Below are 22606 nucleotides of genomic sequence, written 5' to 3'. Positions count from 1 at the left end.
GGTATCACTTCTTTGTCACTGTTAGACAGAGGCACAATATACTAACCTCGAAAAAGGGCATAGCAAAATTCATTTAAAATGAGTGGCGAAAGCCAAACACACTCTGGCTAGGCTTATAAATGCCCTAGGGCAGATAGCCTAGTATGAACCTATGAACCTATGTCATTTACATCACACAGTCTTATAAAATCATGTGACATAATGTCACCATTCACGTACACCCATCATCAAAATAAATCTACTTCCTTTCTTAATTCCCATGTATCATTGAATACATACATATATGGATTCTCTTCATAATCTCAAAATACTGAAATCCTGAATTTCAGTATCTTGAGACCATGAAGCCAAAAATCCATAAACTTGAAACCCCAGAAGCGCGAAATTTAAAATCGCAACTTCTACATTAAACATACTGCAGACACAAACAAAAACATACACGTCCCTACACATACACAAACATCTACCCTACATACAAGCAGGGGGGCAAGCCCCCCTGTGCCCCCACACCCCCCTACTTAAATATATTATCTTCGAGGTTGCACTACACAGACAAACACACAAAAACACCACCACACAATTTACATTCCCCTCGCACACACACACATCACACTAACAAAACACACAGACACACACCAAAGCCCCTACCCAAAACCTGTAAAACACAAACACATACCCACATCTCCAACCACCCACTCATACACCGCAACACCAGAACTGCCAATTGAAAATCTCTGAACTTTGGGATTTTGAATTTCACGCTTCTGGGGTTTTGGTATTCTGCACTTTCGCCTTTCTGGTCTTGGCTACTGAAATTCAGGATTTCAGTAGTTTGAGATTCTGAAGGGAACCCATATATATATATATATATATATATATATATATATATATATATATAAATATATATATATATAGTAAAAACTATTTTATACTATAATTAATATAAAATAGATATTTATATTTTATATATAAAGATATAAAAGGTGTATTTTAAATCAAAAATAAAAAATATAAAACAAAATATACAAACTTGTTCTAAAGCACATTTGTTTGTAAAAACTTTAAAAGTTATCACATTTAATATGCAAATGACTATAAATGACTATCATCACATTTTATGCTTAAATATGTTTGACTGAATAGCCAAACCATTGTTTATCTTATCTATAATTATTTATAACTTGGCTGATTGAAGTTTTAGAACACTTGTTTTGGAAACATGGTCACTAAGTGTTGGCATATTCATTGCATTCAGTCTTAACTGTCAGACCAACTTACGATATTCTAGTTTATTCTCACATGCTTCACCCCAGGGATTTAAAACCACTTTCTCAAGAACAAAGAGGAAAAAATCTTTTAAAGTGTTTACAAACTAAAGTGTGTTTATAATGAAGAAAACACAAGTCCAAGCACTTTACCAGAATTCCTTTTTCCTTTTTTTGCACTAGATCTGGTACCTCGGTCTTTCGCCTTCACGGATCACAAAAAGTGTATGCTCTAAGCATCTTTTTATACATATGCATACACACTAAAAGGCAATTAGCACAAACAGCTTGTCCAATTATTCAATTATTCAATTCCATCAGTTAAATCAACATTACATCAAATTCATCACATTTTACTGAAAACATTAATAATAATAGAATCTATCTTTCTACACACATATATCTATTTAATTTTATTAATAGTATTAATTATATAACTATATATAAAAATATTATATTTCATATTACAAAAAAAAAAAATTTTAAATAATTTAATTATTTTACTCTTTAATAATTTACTACTTATAAATTCATCAAATCTAAATAGCCAGTTCTAAATTAAGTCCAAAGGGCTTTAAAGTTCCAAATTTTAAAATCATTTTAGTCTCTAATTCAAGTAACTTATAAAGATAATCATTTCCTCCCATGGAAAAAGGTTTACCCAGAACACAAAAATTTAAACAATTTGGGGAACCACCATGTTTATCAGCAAAATGCTGTGCCACAGGGCTTCCTTCACTATGATTTATTTTACATTTGTTGACCGGGCTAGTCCAACTGGATACATGTCCATTTTCAGTGGAGGCCCGGGGAGAAAAGCTCCAGTTAAAAAAAAAAAAAAAAAAAAAAAAAAACATAGTAAAAAACAGTGAAAAACACACTACAAAACTTACAGAAATATTTAATACAAAAATTAGAAAAAGGCATTAGTAAGAAATAAATTCATCTTAGTTTAACAATATTTAAAAAAGGAGTAGGAATAAATGAGTGGGAGAGTTAAGCATGTTAAGTAGTACTTGTGAGTGACAGTGTTAGAAATCAAGAAGGAAGGCTAGTATAAAGAATGATAAATGCAGGGTTGTGGTTAAGAAAAATGTGTTTTTAGGGTATCAGATAATCAGAGAAAAAAACAGTTAGTCAGGATTGGTACAAGAGCATAACCAGTGGTTAGAGACAAAAATAATGTAAAATAAATAAAATAAATAAATGATTCCTAATGTCTCTTAGATGCTCTAAAACACAAATTCTCTCCATTCTTTTTGTTGGCCCAATATACCAAATGTCTAAACATGAACAACATAAGGCATACACAACCCCTATAGATCTGCAGTTAAAATAGAATTTTGGATTAAAGGAAACACCATTGACAGTCTCCACATTTATCACCCTATCACATAGATTACAGTGGCCACATGGAAATGTACCCCGAGTTGTATCATCAATTTCATTCCCTTTCAAAAAGTTATAATTTAATAGCTCTTTTAGATTTTTCCCCTTTTATAAGAGAAAGTAACGTACTCAGGGAACAAGTGACCAATTTTATCATCCTCCTTAATTAAATACCAATATTTCATTACTATTCTCCTTATTTCATCCAAAAGAGGAGAAAAAACAATTTTTCCTGATCAATATCTTCTTTTCCAATACATTTTCTAGCTACCAGTTTATCCTTAGTATATCTTGATTTATTATGACCACATGGGCCCTCATAAATCTCCCCAAGTACTTTCTTTTTACACTTTAATAGTTCTTCTTTATCATATCCCCTCTCACTTAGTCTCATCTCCACATTATTCAATTCATTTTTTCTCTCCCTTAAATCACTAGTATGATCTAATATTCTTTGAAATTCACCTAAGGGTAATGAATGTAATAAATGTTCCGGATGCATGCTAGTAGCATGTAAAAACATATTCACTGCAGTAGTTTTCCTAAAGGGTCTGAAACCTATTTTTTATACATCACTATATAGCATCACATCAAGAAAATTAATTTTTTCCCTACTACAATCATACGAAAAAACTAATCCATGTTCATTAGTATTCAAGGTCTCAAAAAATCAAACAAATTAAGCAATTTCACCCTTACAAATCATAAAAAGATCATCAATAAAGCGTTTATACAATATAACATTGTTCTTATAAAATGAAGTAGGATAAATAAATTTCCTTTCAAAAAATCCCATATAAATAATAGCATATGAGGGTGCAAAAGCAGCCCCCATAGCTGTCCCCTTTAACTGCAGATAAAATTAATTATTGAAACTAAAGTAATTGTGAGTTAGACAAAATTCCAAGAGATTAACTATATATGTAGTCCTGGGTCCATCTCCTAACATTTCCATCACTACTTCCAAACCCCATCTTTTGCTGATGTTCGTATAAAGTGATTTTACATCAATTGTCACCCAATAATAATCTTGACACCACTTCACCTTAGAGATTACATCTAACAGTTCTTGAGTGTTAGAAATATGTGCTGAAACTTTGTTCAAATATTTTTTAATGTGGAAATCCAGAAAAATATTAACATTACTCAACAGCGAACCTATGCCCGATACTATAGGTCTACCTGGAGGTTTTTCAAGACACTTATGTATTTTAGGTAGGGCATAGAAAATGGGTGTTCGAGGTTTCTTAATAAACAATTTATTAACATCCTTCCTATCAAAGAAACCTATATGTTCCCCTCGCTCTAATAATGTTAAAAGTTCATTATTAAATTCTAATACTGGGTCCTTACTTAATCATTTATATTCAACAGTGTTGTTTAGCAAATCAGCCACCATTTCACAATACTTTGATTTATGTAAAATGACCCAGTCTCCACCCTTATCAGCACATTTAAAAATATAATCTTTTTTTACTTTTATAAAATTTTTCAAAGCTAGCCATTCCTTTTTGCCTAAATTAAACTGCTTTTTACTCTTATTAAATTCATCAATACTCAATAATATTTCCTTAAATAACACCTTAAAGAAAGTAGTAATTGCAGGCACTTTAATATTGGGTGAAAATTTGCTATCAGATACTAAATGGGGCAATTTTAATTTTCCCATTGTGATAGAAGTCAAAATCGGTTGTCCCCCCTCCAGCATCATCATCCATTTCCACAGTATCATAATCATATATAGATAGATTGAGCAACTCATCCATTTCACAATTTTCATCAATTTCAGAGTCAATCACATCTAAAAAAGCATTTTCAGTATTGTTAGCAGTGTTATCCTGAAAAAAAACTTTTAAATACAATTTCCTAATAAATGCTCTCAGTTCCAAGTATATATCTCCAAAGGAGGGAAAATGAGTGGGCACAAATTTACAGCCCTTTACTAATACAGCTTTCATATCACCATCAAGAGACAAATCAGACAAATTAACAACAAATAATGTCCGTGTATCATATTGACTCACTATGGTATTACTTGAAACGATTCCTGCCCTTGCGACCGTTCCTTCCCCGATTACTTTTGTTATTCTGAAAGGATTTATCAGCCCTAACATGAGCTGACGAATTATTCACGCCCTCATTTTCTATATTATTAAGATTACTAGAGTCCAAAAAAGTTACATTCTTGCTAAAAGAAGCAGTTGTCTCTTGTTCTCCTGAAGACGCTGAAGTATTCCGCCATTTCTGCACACTTCTTCTAACCCTTGACCTACTACGTGTAGTCTCGTGCTGCCAAGAAAACAGAATCCCAGTCTCATAATCTTTAATGTCCCATACTAACTTATTTCTTTTATGCAAAATAATATCAGTTTCAAGTTTAGACACTTTATCATTAATCTTTGAGAACTACATTTTAAAACAGGATTCCCCCACCACCTCATCCTGTAAATGCAGTATCTCAGTTTTAAGTTTTTCATGTGTCCTGGAATTGTGTTTGATTAATATATGAAGCCATTTTGTAGTACACTCAAGGGAGGCTTTTTTCCATTCATTGAAGAGGTCATCACATTTTATGCTTAAATATGTTTGACTGAATAGCCAAACCATTGTTTATCTTACCTATAATTATTTATAACTTGGCTGATTGAAGTTTCAGAACACTTGTTTTGGAAACATGGTCACTAAGTGTTAGCATATTCATTGCATTCAGTCTTAACTGTCAGACCAACTTATGATATTCTAGTTTATTCTCACATGCTCCAACCCCAGGGATTTAAAACCCCTTTCTCAAGAACAAAGAGGAAAAAAATTTTTAAAGTGTTTACAAACTAAAGTGTGTTTATATACTGAATTATTTTGATTCATTTTTTATATCATAACAGTGTTCATAAATGTGGTCTTTCAACTGTCTTTCTGTTTTTCCTGTGTAGAATATTTTACATGTAAGACAGGAAGCTAGATACACTACACCACACATCTGGCAATTGTAATGGCTTTGGCAGACTATAGCTTTATCATAGCTGTGAACTGTAATACTGGGTCCATTACTAATATACATGCAATATTTGCAACATTCACACCTGGTCACCCCACCGTGGGTAAGTTTATTATTATTAGGATTGTTTCCTTTATCCCTCTCAAAAATCTTTTTTAAGTTCTTTGCCCTACTGAAACCTACTAGGGGTTTCTCATCTAACTTCTTTTTAAAGTCTGAATTGAATGCCAAGTTCCATTTTCTGGAAATAAGCTGTCTAACATCATTTGTATCGTTGGGTATGAGAATGTTATCACCGTAGCTTTTGCCCTGTGAAATGTACCTTTAGAGCTGCCTTCCTTCTCTTAAAATATTCACTCCAAAAATGGGTTTAAAATGTGTATATCTGTTTTTTGCAATGTCACCATCCACCTCATCAAGGAGGTCTATGGGGTACCCTCTTTCTTAAACATATCCAAGAAAATTTGAATTTCCTTTTTAAAGAAGTAATCATCAGTGATTAGTAGGAATAATCATACCAGTTGTTCCTTTACAATGTTCCTTTTCAGATGGTATGGATGGCAACTGGTCAAATGCAAAGAAGTATTTGAAAATGTGTTTTTCCTAAAAATGGTCAACTCAAACCTATTTTCTATTCTATTTTTAATACAATTTTATCTACGTAATTAAGTTTCAAAATCTACTGAAGAAGTAAAGTTTAAAAAAGAAGCTGTTTGAGAGATGCATTTTATAAAACCACCCAGCCATGCTGCTGCCGTTTCCATAAAATAAATATCATCACCATCACCCCCTTGTTTCCATTTTCGACATGGAGTTGGGGTGTCGTGTCAACTGTCGCCATCTCGGACTAGTCATTGTTGATGTCCTGCCTTCTTTTGACATTCATACCTAACTGTTGCAGGTCTTTCTCTTACACAATCTATCCACCTCTTTTCTGGATATCCTTATTTCCTCTTGCCTTCTTCCTATCTATCCCAAATATTCTTCACCAGATTGTCTTCTGTTTTTCTGCACATGTGCTTGAACCACTGTAATCGGTTCTCTTTGATGTGTTCTTCAATTGGAACTACTTTGGCTTCTGGCCTTATGTCCTCATTTCTTTGTCTGTCTCACAGTGTGCATCCTACCACCCATCTCAGAAGCTTCATCTCCATCACTTCTAGCTCCCTCACCTGCTCTGCCTTTACCTCCCAGGTTCCTGTACCATGCAGTAGTACTGCTCACAGCACTGTTTTGTATACCTTAATTATCACCTTCCTTGATATTCTTCTGTCATGGACAACATCTGACATTCTGTGCCAGTTAGCTAAAGCCCCCTGATTTTAGAATTCAGACTTCCCTTCTACTCAGTCACCCTTTCCAAATACTTGAAGCCATTTACCTGCTCCACCGTTTTCCTCTTCTGTGTTAGTTCCCAGCATCTTCTGATTTCTCCCATTTGCTGCTATTACAACTGTATTATCAGTACTCAGTTCAATCCATGTGCCTTCAGTTTTGCATTCCATTCTTCTATCCTGTGTTGAAATTCTTGCTCAGAGTCTGCCTGTAAGTCATGTTGTCTGCATACAGCAGCTTTGTTGATCTGTCCCCTCTGACCGATTTGTTAATGTAGTCCATCACTAGTATAAATAGCAATGGGCTCAAATAGTGCCATCCGTAACATCAAAACTCAATCCTGATGCATATTCACCCTCACTGAGAACCACTTTGTGAGACTGAACACTGTTTGTAAGTGGATCATTGGGTCCATCTAAACAACTTGCACAAATTCTACCAGTGTTTCTGGGGCTTCACATCACTGCAGGACTGCCCAAATCAGCTTTCCTGAGACCTTGTCATATGCTTTTCTAAGTCAAGGAATGCCTAGTTGGACTCTTTCCTCATCTCTAACTTCTTCTCAACTCTCTCTGTCACTTCAAACATTGGGTCAGCTGTGCTTCATCCTGATCTGAATCCAAAATGCTCATCTCCCATCTTACTTTCTACTACTTTGTGTATTTGTTTACCAATCACACTCTCCAGAACTTTCATGCAGTGTGACAGGAGTTTGATACCTCTGTACTGTCCACATTTGTGAATGTCCCCTTTCTTCTTAAACACTAGTATGGCACTAGTACACTTATTCTCCAGTCATCTAAGATGCACCTTTCTCTCCACGCTGCTATGAGTTCCCTCAGGAACCACTTATCGCCTGTCTCACCCAGCATTTTCATTATGTCTGCTGAGACCCCATCTGAGCCTGCTGCATCCGTGACTACATTTTCATTAGTTCTCTTGTTACTTCTTGGATGGTGGGCTCCTCCTCCTCTTTCATTGTAGGCTGTGTCTGGGTCAGTACAGCTTCTGTGGGGTTTCCTTCATTCAGAAGGTGCTGGAAGCACTCCTTACATCTGCATTTCATGTCCTGTGGGCTGCTGAGCAGGTTGCTGCTGGCATCCCTTATGAAGGGTGTCTGAATATCTTCTTTATCTTTCTGTCTTTGCCTTGCAACCTGATATAGTTTCTTTGTGCCATATACGGACTCACTTTGCAGAAGCTGGTAAAGTTCCTCTGATACCTTTTGCTTTGCTATTGCAACCCCTTTCTTAGTCTTTCTGTTAGCCAACCAGTATTCTGTCTTAGACATAATTTCTATCTCCCACTTTTACCTGCACTCTTTCTTTGTTTTGATGACTTCTGGGACTTCTGGATTCCACAACCAGCTTTTCTTACGTACGTTTCTTCTGTACCTGGCTTGGTTGAATATCTATTATGTAGATCTCACACAAACTGTTTTGAGTCTCTGCAATTCTTCCTCAACTCCATCTATTTCCTGTTCTTCTTTAGGTGCTAGAGCCATGAGTATTTCCTTGAAATGTTGTGCTTTCTCTCCAGTCAGCTTCCAGTTCTTCAGTCTGGTCTGTATTGACCTTAGAGCCTTGTCTGACCACTGCTTGCAGCTGATTGTTGCAACCAGTAGCTTATGCTGTGGGACGACTGTTTCACTGGGTATGTTTTCATAATTGCTGATTCTAGACCAGTGCCCATTCCTTACTAGGAGGAAGTCTACCTGAGCTGCATATTGGCTGCTCTTGTATGCAGTTTTGTGACTGTCTGTCTTGCTAAGCAATGTGTTAACTACTATCAAGCCATTTGTGGATATATTTCCATAAGAACAAGATATCTGATTAAAGTGAGAGACAAAAAATATAAAAAATGGAAGAGAGGTCGAACTACAACTTTGAAAACTGAAATAAACTGGACAAACAGATTAAGTGTAGTATGAGAGAAGATCAAGAAAAATTAAAAAAAAATTATATAAAGATATTGAGCATAATAGGAAACCTTGTTATAGATACATAAGATGTGGAAGGAGTAAAGACAAACAAACTGATAAACTGTGTGCAGATTCTAAAATTTATTCTCAGACATAACAGATTACAGGTATCTTTACAAAATCTTATGCAAAACAGTTTGGCTCCACAAAAAGGGTGGTAAGTTATCCTAGTGACATCCAGTTAACCGCAGATACTGGAAAAAATTAGACTATATTGAAAAAGAACTGCACAAACTGAATCCAAACAAAACACAAGGAGGAGATGGAATTAGTAAAAATGACCTGAGAACATTTCAGCAAGAACTTACACTACCATTATATTTATTATTCACTAGGTCATATAAATATGGGGAGATTCCTCAAGATTGGAGACATGCACTTATTAAATCTGTTTTTAAGGAAAAGGGGAGTAGGACAAACCCTGAGTCATATAGACCCTTAAGTCTACTTTCCTGTTGGGGAAAAAAATGGAGAAGGTGATACTGGATAAGTTATTGTCAGAACTGGATAGGCTGGGACTTGAAATCATATATCAACATGCATATGTTGAAAACAGATCGATTACCACTTGTAATATGATGTTCTATAACAATATAATAACAGCTATGAATGAAAAATTGTGATGTAATGTAATTTATATACCTTTAACTTCAGCATTTGACAGGGTTATACACGTAACACTGATCAATAAATTAGTACAACTAGGTATCGATGTACTCTTGATAAGATGGATGGCTGCATGGCTTACAAATAGGACATGGCAAGTATCATACAGCAACTGGACAGGCAAAATCCTTGGTTGCAGTCAGGGTGCCCACAGGGCTCTGTCCTAGGCCCTTAATTGTTTAGATTGTATCTTTCATGCCTAATTTTTTTATCTGAGGTGTTCTACAGTTTATATGCAGATGACCTGAAATTGGGTAAACTGATTACAAGTGTTACAGATAATGCATGTCTGCAAAATAACTTGACTAAATTGACCATTTGGGCACAGGAGAATAATATGCTGAAAAATACATCAAAAACTAAGCATATGAGATTTGGTAGGCATAAATTGAAAGGTGAATATTTAATACAGCACACAGTGATTGAAACTGTAGACTCATTTAAGGACCTTGGTATATGGGTAGATTCAGCTATGAGTTTTTCTAATCATATCCACCAATTGGTTAATGATAGTTATAGAACTATAGGTTGTATAAAAAGATTTATAAAGTCTAGGAAATCAAACATAATGAAGTCATTGTTTGTTAGTTACATTAGACCCAAAATTGAGTATGGAATAACAATATGGAAACCCTATAAGAAAACAAGCATAGATAAACTGGAAAGAGTACAATGGAAATATGCCAAGGGTATCCATGGATGTGAAAAATTTAAGTTTTTATCAAAGAGTAAAACATCTGAATTTGTGCAGTGTATCTTACAGATATCTAAGAGGAGATCTTATTCAGGTATATAAGGCATTTAGGGACAACCACCTCTGGGAATGTTTGGGGTTATCAAAAAGTACTAAAGAATCATCAGACAACCTATGCAGGAGATTCTGTAGGAATGAGAAGTTTCTCTGACAGAGTAGCTGATGCATGAAACAGACTACCAAATTACATTAAAGCAAGTACTAGTTTAGATTTTTTAAAAACAGCCTGGGCGCTTATTACAGAAACAAGTGTTTTGGTATATTGGCACGCTAGAAGGGCATTAATGCCTGTGCTTGAAGTATTTGTATGTATGTATTTTCCTGACAAAAGTCTAGAATGACCTCCCCTTCTTTACCCGAAACCTTAAATCTAACAACGACCCAGAACAAAACTCTGTTCCTAAAGTGTATGAATTATTCAAGCATTACAGAAAGATGTTTGACTAAGCCATCTTTGATTCAGGGGACATTCAACCAAGCCAATTTAACTAAATGTTCTTGTTGAAACAGCTTTTGATGATATCTTTATTATTCCACTGACTTACGTTCCTAACAGTGTAATGCTGTGCTGTGCAAAGGACAGTATGAGACTGACCCTAACAAGCACACATAATGACTAAAACAAAACCAGCTTATTGTAACTGATCCCTGACCAAGATGGCTGCTTGACCCTAGACTTCTGGACAAAGACCGTCAAAAAGAGTGAAAAATTAATTTTCCCATACGAAAATGGGGAAGGAAAAATCAAAATGGATGAACAAAAACAGGAGGAGCAGCTATTAGTAGGAACAATTGTGTTATTCAGCAAACTGTTAATAACCAGAGAAGACATCAGAGAGATGAAAAAACATAACAAAAGTGCAAAAGCATGTGATGGCACACTTCAAGGAGAAAATCTAGGATAGATATCAAAATGATAGGTATCCAGGAAAGAGTTACGGAGACAGACCTAGAAAAAAGCTATGCTCATAGGTTCATAGGTTCATAGGTTAGTACTAGGCTATCTGCCCTAGGGCATTTATAAGCCTAGCCAGAGTGTATGTGGCTTACACCACCCCTTAGGATGAGAATACTATGCCCTTTTAGGGTTTAGTTTACTATGCCTCTGTCTAGTAGTGACAAAGAGATGACCCCCGGGGTAAACCTACGATCTCCCAACCACTCGTCGAGATTTCTCTTGAATAGAGTCAGTGAGGGACTCTGCCTAACATGGACTGGGATTCTGCTTTTTTCCCACTTTTCTGAGAGTTAAAAAAGTTCAGTTACAGGCTTGCTGTTCCTGAACTGTTTGAAAGTTTCTGTGAGGCCATTTTTGCTTGGGCTGAAGGAGGGTCTCTGTGTTCATCAGTGGCAGTGACTAACATTGAGCAGCTTCCCTGCCCCCCGTAGAGGTGGTTACTGACTTGAAACTGTAGTTTTATTGGCCACTAGGGGTAATTTCCATAACTCCTTCATTTGTCCTCAGAGGAGTGGTTTAAGGCAGTAACTTGTAGTTTATTGGCCATTTTGGGTCATTTCCTGTCTTTTCCAGCCCCCTGCTATAAAGCACGCTTTAGCGCGCATTAGCGCGATTTAGCCCGATTTACGGAGTTGCTACCGTTGCACACTAGGGCAGTGCCGGTTAAGCAGGTTTAAACTATTCGGGCTACCTAAAGTCCACTCTTCAAATTTTCCCTTAAAACTACCTTCCTCGAACTATACTACTGATCTAATCAGCGTATCCTATAATTAAAAAGATCATCTCTACTTGACTCCAAGTAGACTATTCTCTATCTGTTAAACGTAGCACTTGCTCCTACAGTACTTATTACCTTGATACGGCACTCTTGTCATAGATAGTACCCCAAAAAGGCAACCCCCCATTTCTCGGTCACCCACATCCCCCGGAATCTTTTTTAAAGTTTTTTTTTGTCTATTCCTTCTAGCATGTCGAGGGATCAGTTGCTAGTGTCCTCTCCTGCTCAGCTGGTGAACCTGGGAATATTGAGGCAATGTTACAATTGCCTCATGTACACAGACAACCCTCTCCTCCTCCCACAAAACACAAATACATGCGAGATGCAACTATACGGCCAAACTGGAGGCTGAGCTCTCTCAACATAGGACTGGCAAGACCAGTCAGGAGGAGAAGGTTACCACACACACTATAGACCCAGTCTTACATAGTACCATTACAACCTCAAATCATACACATAAACACACAAAGACATACTCGGAGGCTCTGATCAAAAATCTACCAAAACAGCAGAGGCCACCAAAGCAGACACCCAAACAACCACCACCTCAGAACACAACACCTGCAACACATAGACCTCACAGTCAGAGTGTCAAACAGTCACAGCCCTTAAGGCCAAACACAATGCCAGACACACTAGTCATTGGTGACTCCATAGTCAGACACAATGACGCCCGCCACCAGACTGAGTAAGGAGAAGGTCACAGTAAGCTGCCTGTCGGGCGCTAGAATCCGCCACATAACGCAAGCACTCAGGTCTCTCAACAGCAGGTACAAATATGACTCAGTCATTGTCCACGCTGGTGTAAACGACCTGAGACGTACCTCCTTGGACTACATGAAAAGAGACATTGAGGAGCTCTCTGATTATGTAGCCCAGGCAGGTATGACCCTGACCTTGAGCAGTATCCTACCTTCACCAAGAATGATGCCACAATACAGAGATAAGATGATCAGCTTTAACAATTGGCTTAAACACTGGTGTCATTCAAAGGGGATCCAGTGTCTGTCTGCCTGGGATGACATGCTGGACAAGCCACGCTGCTTCGCAAGGGACGGCTTGCACCTGTCACCGCTGGGATTCCGGATATTGGCAAAGGCTCTTGCCACCCCCATAGTGCCTTTTTTAGGCATCGCTCAAATTCTGAACCTACCACCCTAGAACACAAAAAGGAAAAACTAAGGGTAATGCTGCTCAATGCCAGAAGTCTAAATCTCAAAATGCACGCACTCGAGGCCCTTCTCAGTATGGAGAACATCGATGTCTGTGCTGTGACAGAAACCTGGTTCAAGACTCCTGAGAGCACCCCAGCGCTATCAGGTTTTACCTCATATCATGCTCCGCCCCAAAATCCGGACAATACCAAGAAAGGAGGGGTATCCATATTCATCAAGGACACCCACACCTCAAGACTGGTGGCAACGCACGATGCATCGGAGACCATCCAGGTGCAATTAACCATAGGCAAGACTGCTCTGCAAATTGTAGCATGTTACAGGCCACCTCACAAACTCAGGAACCTCACATGGCCTTCCTGAAAACACTAGAGGGGATAAATGTATCACCAAACACCATCATACTAGGTGACTTCAATTACCCTAATATAGACTGGGAACACTACTCAAGCCCAAACACCCTAGCCCAAAAGTTCCTGGAATTCATAAACTCAAATGCCATGGAACAACTAGTCACCATCCCCACAAGAGGAGATAACATACTTGATCTCATCATCACGAACATGGGAGCACAATGTTCAACACCGGAGGTGTACCCCTCACTGGTGAGATCAGACCACAAACTAATCTCGCTGGAGGTCCTCATCCCACCCCCACCTGAAATAAAAAAGACCACAGTAAAGAACTTCTCAAAAGCCGACTTCACACTTCTAAAGACTAGTGTAGTCTCCTTTAAGGCCCCCGAGCCAGCGGAAAACAGTACTCAAGCCGCTGAATCACTTACAAATGCCTTCTACCAGCACCTGCAGGACTGCATGGATAAGGCAATCCCAAGCATAACAAAGACTCTTTGTACCAAAGGCAAGCGTCCAGTCTGGTGGACCCCAGCCATAAACAAACTCTACAACAAAAGGAGGAAGTTACTACAAGATAGAGCAAAATCCTTAAAAGGTAAGACACCCTTGACCATTATAAGTAAAAAACTAAGAGCTCTCATAAAATCATCCAAAGCAAATTTCGAGAGAAAAATAGCTAAAGACTCAAAAGACAATCATAAGGCCTTCTTTAGCTATGTTAGAAACCTGGGAGGAAACTCCCAGATATGCTCAGAGCTAGTTCAAAATGATGTGAAGATTACTGATCCTACAGACCTTGCCAACATACTGGCTGACAGGTTCAGTGCAAACTTCTCCCCTCCCCCAAAGGAGAGATATCTATACCAAACGATTGCAGCCCCCAAACATCTCCAGCGCCCAAGTGAGAACTGCTCTCTCCAAAGCAAAACACAGCATCCATGGGACCTGATGGTGTCCCCGGCTGTGTGCTCCATGAACTCAATGAGGAATTAAACCCACAGCTAGGACAGCTGTTTAATCAAAGTCTTACCTCTGGATACGCACCCAGGAGTGGCGCACTGCAACTGTGGTACCACTTCACAAAGGCGGTGCCTCCACCGACCCTGGAAATTACCGCCCATTAGCTTGACAAGCCTTATCTGCAAAGCCATGGAGAGGATCATAATGGACCTCATAAATAAAGACATAGGAATTTGCAGACTTTGGATCCAACCCAGTTTGGCTTTGTCAAAGGCAGATCATGCCTTTTAAACTTGGTTGACTTTTTCAAACAGTCACCAAAGCCATTGATGAGGGAAAGGCAGTCCATACAGCCTACCTCGATCTGGCTAAGGCCTTCGATACAATACCCCACTCGGGTATCATTGAAAAACTCATCAGCTTAAATGTCAACCCATACATCACAAGATGGGTTGCAAACTGGCTGAGTGACAGAACCCACAGGGTCAGAGTTGCTGGCGCCATGTCAGACTCAAAGCCTGTCACAAGTGGTGTCCCACAGGGCTCAGTCCTGGGCCCACTCTTGTTTGGCATCTACTTTTCAGAAGTACAAGCAAACACAGGAGGGTTATGGCTGACAAAGTTTGCAGATGACTGCAAACTGCGCCATAGTAGAAAACACATCTGACACAGATATCCTTCAGAAGGGTCTCACAGAAACGGATAACTGGTGCCAGAGCCACGGCCTAAAGTTAAATGCCAAAAATGCATAGTCATACCCTTTGGGAAAAACAAGGTTACCCTAGCTACCAAATAGGTGGCAATCCACTGAGCACAGAAGAAGTTATCAGGGACCTGGGGACCCAGGTTGATAGTAGTCTGTCATTCGACACCCATGTAGCTAAAGTAGTTAGGAAGACCTTCTACATTGCCCACCTTATCATGAAGGGATTCTCATCTAGATCAAGGGAGGTCATAGTCTCCCTTTACTCATCACTCATCAGACCAATGATTGAGTACAATGCCCCATTCGAATGTATCTGACCCGACACTTGCAGCAGCTGGAGAGGCCACAAAAGTTCCTCACCAAAAGGATAATGGGTCTCAAAAATCTGTCCTATGCTGCCCGACTGAAAGAACTCCAGCTCTATTCAGTCGCCACGCTTGCTCAGAGGTGACCTTTGCCTAGCATACAAGGCCATGTCAAACCCAGTTTTGATGAATATGCTTCACCTCACAAAATCTAGATCCATCAGAGCCACAAGGGCGGGAGACTTAAACCTTGACACGGCTATTAATAGGACGTGCTGAAGGGATAGATTCATCACCCAAAGACTCCCTGTGCTGTGGAACAAAATCCCGGTACATGTGAGGCAGAGCACCTCGCTGGCCTTGTTCAAGAGAAATCTTGACCAATGGATGGGAGATCGCAGATATACCCCAGGGATTACCTCAGTGTCACTGCTCGACAGAGGCACAGCAAAATAATGGGTATAGTTCCCCATACTAAAGGGGTGGCGTAAGACACAAAACGATGGGCTAGGCTTGTAAATGCCCTCGGGCAGATAGCCTAGTATGAACCTATGAACCTATGAACCTATGAATCTGTCCCTCCAGCACGTTCTATTTATTTCTGTGTTGAGGTTTAAGTCACTTGTTCTCGTGGCTCTGATGGATTCGGATTTTCTTTTTTTTTTTTTTTCAAAACAAGTTTATTGTTTTAACATATAAGAGAAATATCATAACAATTTTATACAAATAATTAAAAATAGGTATTATTATAATATTCAACAAAACAACTAAAGTATTTACAAAGACATCCACTACAATCAGATCAATTAATTAAACTAAAATACTGTGCTATTGAAATTAGAATTTTTTTAACAAATTTTGTAAATTATCCCATACAATAAAATGTGATGTTTTTCTAGTTGTTCTCATTCTAATTGTGCTTATTTCCATATGACACATTATATTCATAACATTTTTAAATTCATTGAACGAAGGAGGTGTATCTGAAATCCAATTTCTAGTTATTATTTTCCTAGCCACTGCTAGGATAGACCATAACAAGGGAAGCTTAATCTTTTAACACATTGAGGTACAGGTGTGTTGAATAATATAAGAGACTTAGAAATAATGAAATTATCTGTAAAAAGAGCCTGCAAAAATTCATTAATTGACTTCCAGTATTCTTTCAACTTCATACAGTCATAAAACATATGAGCCCAGTCAGCATTAATTTCTACATTACATCTCTTACATAGATTATCTTTATTATTAATTTTATTCATCATCATAGGTGTATAAAAAGATCTATGTAAACATTTCCATGTATAAAGTCTCCAGACAATGGAAGATGTAGTTCTATAAGCAGATTCCAATATATATTGTTTATCTTGTTGAGTTGGTGGGTCCCCATTAATAGAGGTGAAATAATTCCAGTATGAATCTACACTGTAAAAAGTTTCTTGTCTGATAATTTTATGTATATATGAAAGTTTACCTTTATCAGAAACTTTATGCTGTAAATTTATTATCAAGTAATCAATCAGTTTTGGAATAGATTCTTTAACTGTTATAGACATTAGATCTATTCTATCAATGAGATGTTGTCTAAAGATCTGAACCTCTAACCAGCAAGTTTCTCTTAGATCAAATTCTTGTTTTAAGAAATCTAGATTTTTAACTTTATTATCAGATATCAGCTGATACCAGTACTTTAGATTATTATCTATAGCTAAATGAGCTCCTTCAGAAGTAGATGACATAAGCATACCCTGAGTATAAATTATAGGGAATACAATAAAATTCCATTCCCTATACTTAGGGTGCATGAATATAAAGTTACGATAACTAATAATAATATTTAATGGGTAACAGACCATATGTTTAGGTGTAATAGGTGAAGTACAAAATTCCTTTAGCAACCACAACATGGAGTTATTTATAATCATATTTTTATGTGTTAAGGAGATTTTCATGAAGTGCATACTAATTAGCTCCCAATAATCTTTCCATTTTGACATATGACCGGTCTATTAATAAAGTAATAACTGTTATAATAGAAGAGATAATATATAAATTAAAGTCTGGAAAAGAAATACCCCTTGAGAGCAGCTATTAGTATGTTTCTTTAATGAAATCCTAGGTCTATTAGGTGCCCATAAGAAATTTAACATTAGTGTATTCAGTTTCTTGATAGTTATTTTTGTAGGTGAAAGTATTATTGATTGTATTAAGTATAAAATCTTGGGGAATATTATCATTTTAATAATTGTAAGTCTCTCCTCCATAGTAAAAACATATTATTCCAGGTATTAAAAATATTTTGTATATTAAGAAAACAGGTATTATAGTTATTATATATAATAGATTTAATATCTTTAGATAGTATTATACCTAAATAAGTTATCTGACCTGAGTTGGGTACATATTTAGTAAAATCACTAATGAGAGTATTTTTTCGTGTATATATAGGTAGTATTTTAGTTTTTCTTCATTGAATATTAAACCAGAAATACTTTTAAAATTCATCATTTTATCAAATAAAGACTGCATAGAAGAATTAGATCCTGCTGATGTAATTAGAACATCATCTGCAAAAAGTTGAATTTTTGATGTTGTATTTTCTTCTATTTCAAAACCCTCTATGTCAGTACTGTTTCTAATCAAATTAGCCCAAGGCTCCATTACTAAAGTGAATAATAGTGGAGAAAGTGGACATCCTTGCTTTGTACCTTTAAGAATGGGTATTTTTGTGAAACATATGTTCCTACCTTAATATAAGCCAGCGTTCCTTTGTATAAATGCTCAATTAAATTTACAAATGCATCAGAGAAATTTGTGCATTTCAGTAAGGTAAACAGATAGTCCCAACTTACTGAATCAAATGCTGAACCTATATCAAGACTAATAAGTGTTAAATCTTTCTTTTTCCTATTTGCAAAATCAATTAATGTTAAAGTTCTTCTTATATTATCAAAAGTATTTCTATTTACAATGAAGCCCGTCTGATCTATGTCTATAATGCCGGGATAATTGTCTTCAATCTATCAGCAAAAATACTCATAAACATTTTATAATCAACATTAAGTAATGAGATGGGTCGATATGAAGAACATCTAGTTGGATCTTTATTAGGTTTTAAAATTGGTGAAATAAATGTATATTGCCAAGATGGGGGTTATTAACTCAGTTTGGGCCAGAATAAAAACCTTATGTATTAATGAATATGTAGTTTTAGAAAGGATTTTATATATCTCTGGTATAATACCATCATTACCGGTGCTTTGTTTGATTTAAGCTTATTTATTTGTGTAATAACTTCTGTATATGAAATACTCTTGTCCAATAGTTTAATCTGTTGTTTATTAAGCTTTTTATTCATGTTTGTGGTTATAAACTCCTTTATTTTATCTTTAGGTTCCATGTTAATGTTGTTATGGTTAATCTTGTGAAAGTGATTTCTAAATTCATCCAGTATTTCTGGTATACTAGAAACATTCTTCTTTTCCTTAGAGAAAAGATTTCTTTGATATGGTTTTGTTTATTCAATCTTTTGTTTTATTTTTAAGTCTATGTAAGTATTTGGGGCTTATTGAATAAGACAAAAACTTGTATTTCTCTAAAGTTATTTTAACTTTATGAGTTAAAATTTCTTTGTATTTCTCATTTAGTTTGTTTATTTCTTCAATAACTTTCTTGTCCATAATATTTTCTTTATTATTATGCTTATAAGAGTCCAGTTTACTTTGAATATCTAACAATTCCTTATCCCAAGATTTCCTTTTGTTATTATACCATCTGATACTTTGTCCATATAGATATGATTTTAAGGCATCCCAAACATAGACAATGGAGACTTCAGGAGTATTATTTATGTCTAGAAAATGTTGTACTTCTGAAAGTATATATTCTTTATAGTCTTTTAGCTGAGTTAAGTATGCTGGTATCCTTTGATCTGAAGATTATGAGTATTTTTTATCATGAATTCAAAAACAATTGAGTTATGATCAGATATAGGACATGAAATGGTTTTGGAATTAATTAAATCTGTTACCATCTGGTTAGAAATAAAGACCCTATCTATTTTTGAATAAGTTTTGTATCTGTTAGAAAAAAAGGTGTATGGTAATGATTTTGACTCTATCTGATTATTAATATCATCCAAATGATAAGAATTAGCAAAATCATTTAAATGTTTTGCATTAGATGTAATTCTTCTTTTCTTTATAGTGGTAGTATCACTTTCATGTAGTATACAATTAAAATCACCAGCTAAAATTATATGCCCTCTAGAGAATGCTATGATCTTATCAATATGATGTTTCACTGTATTAATACCAATTCCAGGTATCCAATATACATTAATTAAAGTGTAAGTCTTCCCATTAATTTGTATTGTAACCATACAAAACATTCCTTTGTCATCCTGATAAGACTTAATGGTTTTAGGAATGGGCATACTTTTATTCCATAAAATAGCCACTCCTCTTTTTCTGAGTGTGCTCTGAACTAACCAATACTGTATACTTATTAGTGGCTAGTTTATCAATATCTTTTTCAAGAGATGGGTTTCTTGCAGGAAGACTAGATTGGCCTTGTGTAGATTAATGTATCTTATTAGGCTTGCCCTTTTACACGGATTATTCAATCCATTAATGTTTAAAGAAATTCCTTTTAAAGATGTCATTTGGCATTTTAAAACTCAAGAATCTTATGATCGAAATAACAAATAACCAGATAAATAATGTTACATCTCCTCTTTTAGGTGTACCTTTAAATATAGCTGTATTTATTAAATCTCTTATGGGATTTTGTATAGGATTCAATTTTGTTTGTAGTGACAATGAGTGTACAAAATATATTGTGGATGTCAAAACTATATACATATAACAATGAACAAGTGAAAATAATGTAAGGATTAAACCTTGCATCCCGCCTGAGTTGAAAACTCCAACTTAGAGCAGTATTTACTACTCAAGTTAACCCCTACCCTAAGCAGCAGTACCTCAGCTACCACCTTATCAATTTAATACTAGTTATATTTAACTGAGGTTAACAGTTTTCAATTCAATTATCTATCAAGACAAAACTACACATTTGGTAAAACAGCATCATATAAACTAAAATAAACTTTTTTTTTTTTTTAAACTGTTCATACTATTATATAGATCTATGTAATATATAACACTTGTATTCTAATAGCATTCAAATAATCTTAATGTTAGAAATCAAGAGGAGAGAAAATTATGTTCTAACATTCATTTAAATCAAAAACTTTGGCTAATATGATTCAGACATTACATGCATTAAGATGCATCTATTTTCTGTCATGTGAATTCTATCAACAGCTTCCAAAAATCTTGAATTGTTTGTATATGAGCATTTACTTAAACTCATTATTGTCAATAGAGTAAAATATTGTATTCATAAAAATTATTATAAATCATATTGCATAGTTATGCAGATTCTCAGAAACACCTGCGTTATTACCTAAAAAAAAAAAAAAAAGCCATCACACACATAAACACAGACACACACACATACATATACACACACACACACACACACACACACACACACACACACACACACACACACACACACATACATATACACATACACATATATACATACATACACACACACACACACACACACACACACATATATATATATATATATATATATATATATATATATATATATATATATATCTGATCTCACTGAGTTGTGTCTTTGTAGAGCACAATCCTACTTGCTGTCCCTAGAATAAATCTGTCTGCTTTATACAAAATAATGCACAGCAAACACATATTAGTAACCAGATTTTACAATCATGCTAACCTACTGCTTTACAATATATCACATGACATTTCTTCCAGAATAGAGTTATAAGATTATTTATGCTTGTCAATCAGATGAATTAAATGAGTTATAGTAAAGTATATGTTTGGGACACAAGTTTTAACACAGATTATTATGCTACTGTTAAGTAGATTTTCAAAACATTTAAATAAATGTTTCATTTTCTATGCCTTCTAAAATAAGATATTTACTTGCTACAAGAAACTACATCATCTAAACTCATCATAACTGACATATTTTATGAATAGAGTATTTTTCCTGAATCTGTGGTGTGTCAGTGTGATAACCTTGTCAATGTTTATACTAACTGCTTTCAGTTTCTCTGTGAAAATTCTGTGAGTGAAGCTTCTGAGGAAACTCATGGACACTATGCATGAGACAGCCCACATCCCAGATTGTCTCCTTAACATTTTGGGAAACTTATTAAAACTTGTGGCAAACATTCATTTTGTCAATAGAGTAAAATATTGTATTCATAGAAATTATTATAAATCATATTAGATAGTTATGCAGATTCTCAAAAAAAAGCCATCACACTCACACACACACACACACACATACACACACACACACATACACACACACACACACACACACACACACACACACACACACATATATATATATATATATATATATATCTGATCTCACTGAGTTGTGCCTTTGTAGAGCACTGTCCTACTTGCAGTCCCTAGAATAAATCTGTCTGCTTTATACAAAATAATGCACAGCAAACACATATTGGTAACCAGATTTTACAATCATGCTAACCTACTGCTTTAAAATATATCACATGACATTTCTTCCAGAATAGAGTTATAAGATTATTTATGTTTGTCAATCAGATGAATTAAATGAGTTATAGTAAAGTATATGTTTGGAACACAAATTTTTAACACAGATTATTATGCTGCTGTTAAGTAGATTTTCAAAAACATTTAAATAAATGTTTCATTTTTATGCCTTCTAAAATAAGACATTTACTTACTACAAGAAACTACATCATTTAAACTCATTATAACTGACATATTTTATGAACAGAGTATTTTTCCTGAATCTGTGGTGTGTCAGTGTGATAACCTTGTCAATGTTTATACTAACTGCTTTCAGTTTCTCTGTGAGAATTCTGTGATTTGAAGATT

The sequence above is a fragment of the Protopterus annectens genome, chromosome 13.part0 (assembly GCF_019279795.1).
Source record: "Protopterus annectens isolate FY-2018-M chromosome 13.part0, PAN1.0, whole genome shotgun sequence".
Classification (NCBI taxonomy): domain Eukaryota; kingdom Metazoa; phylum Chordata; order Ceratodontiformes; family Protopteridae; genus Protopterus; species Protopterus annectens.
The sequence above is the reverse complement of the archived record's forward strand: the minus strand, read 5'-3'. Positions refer to the sequence as shown.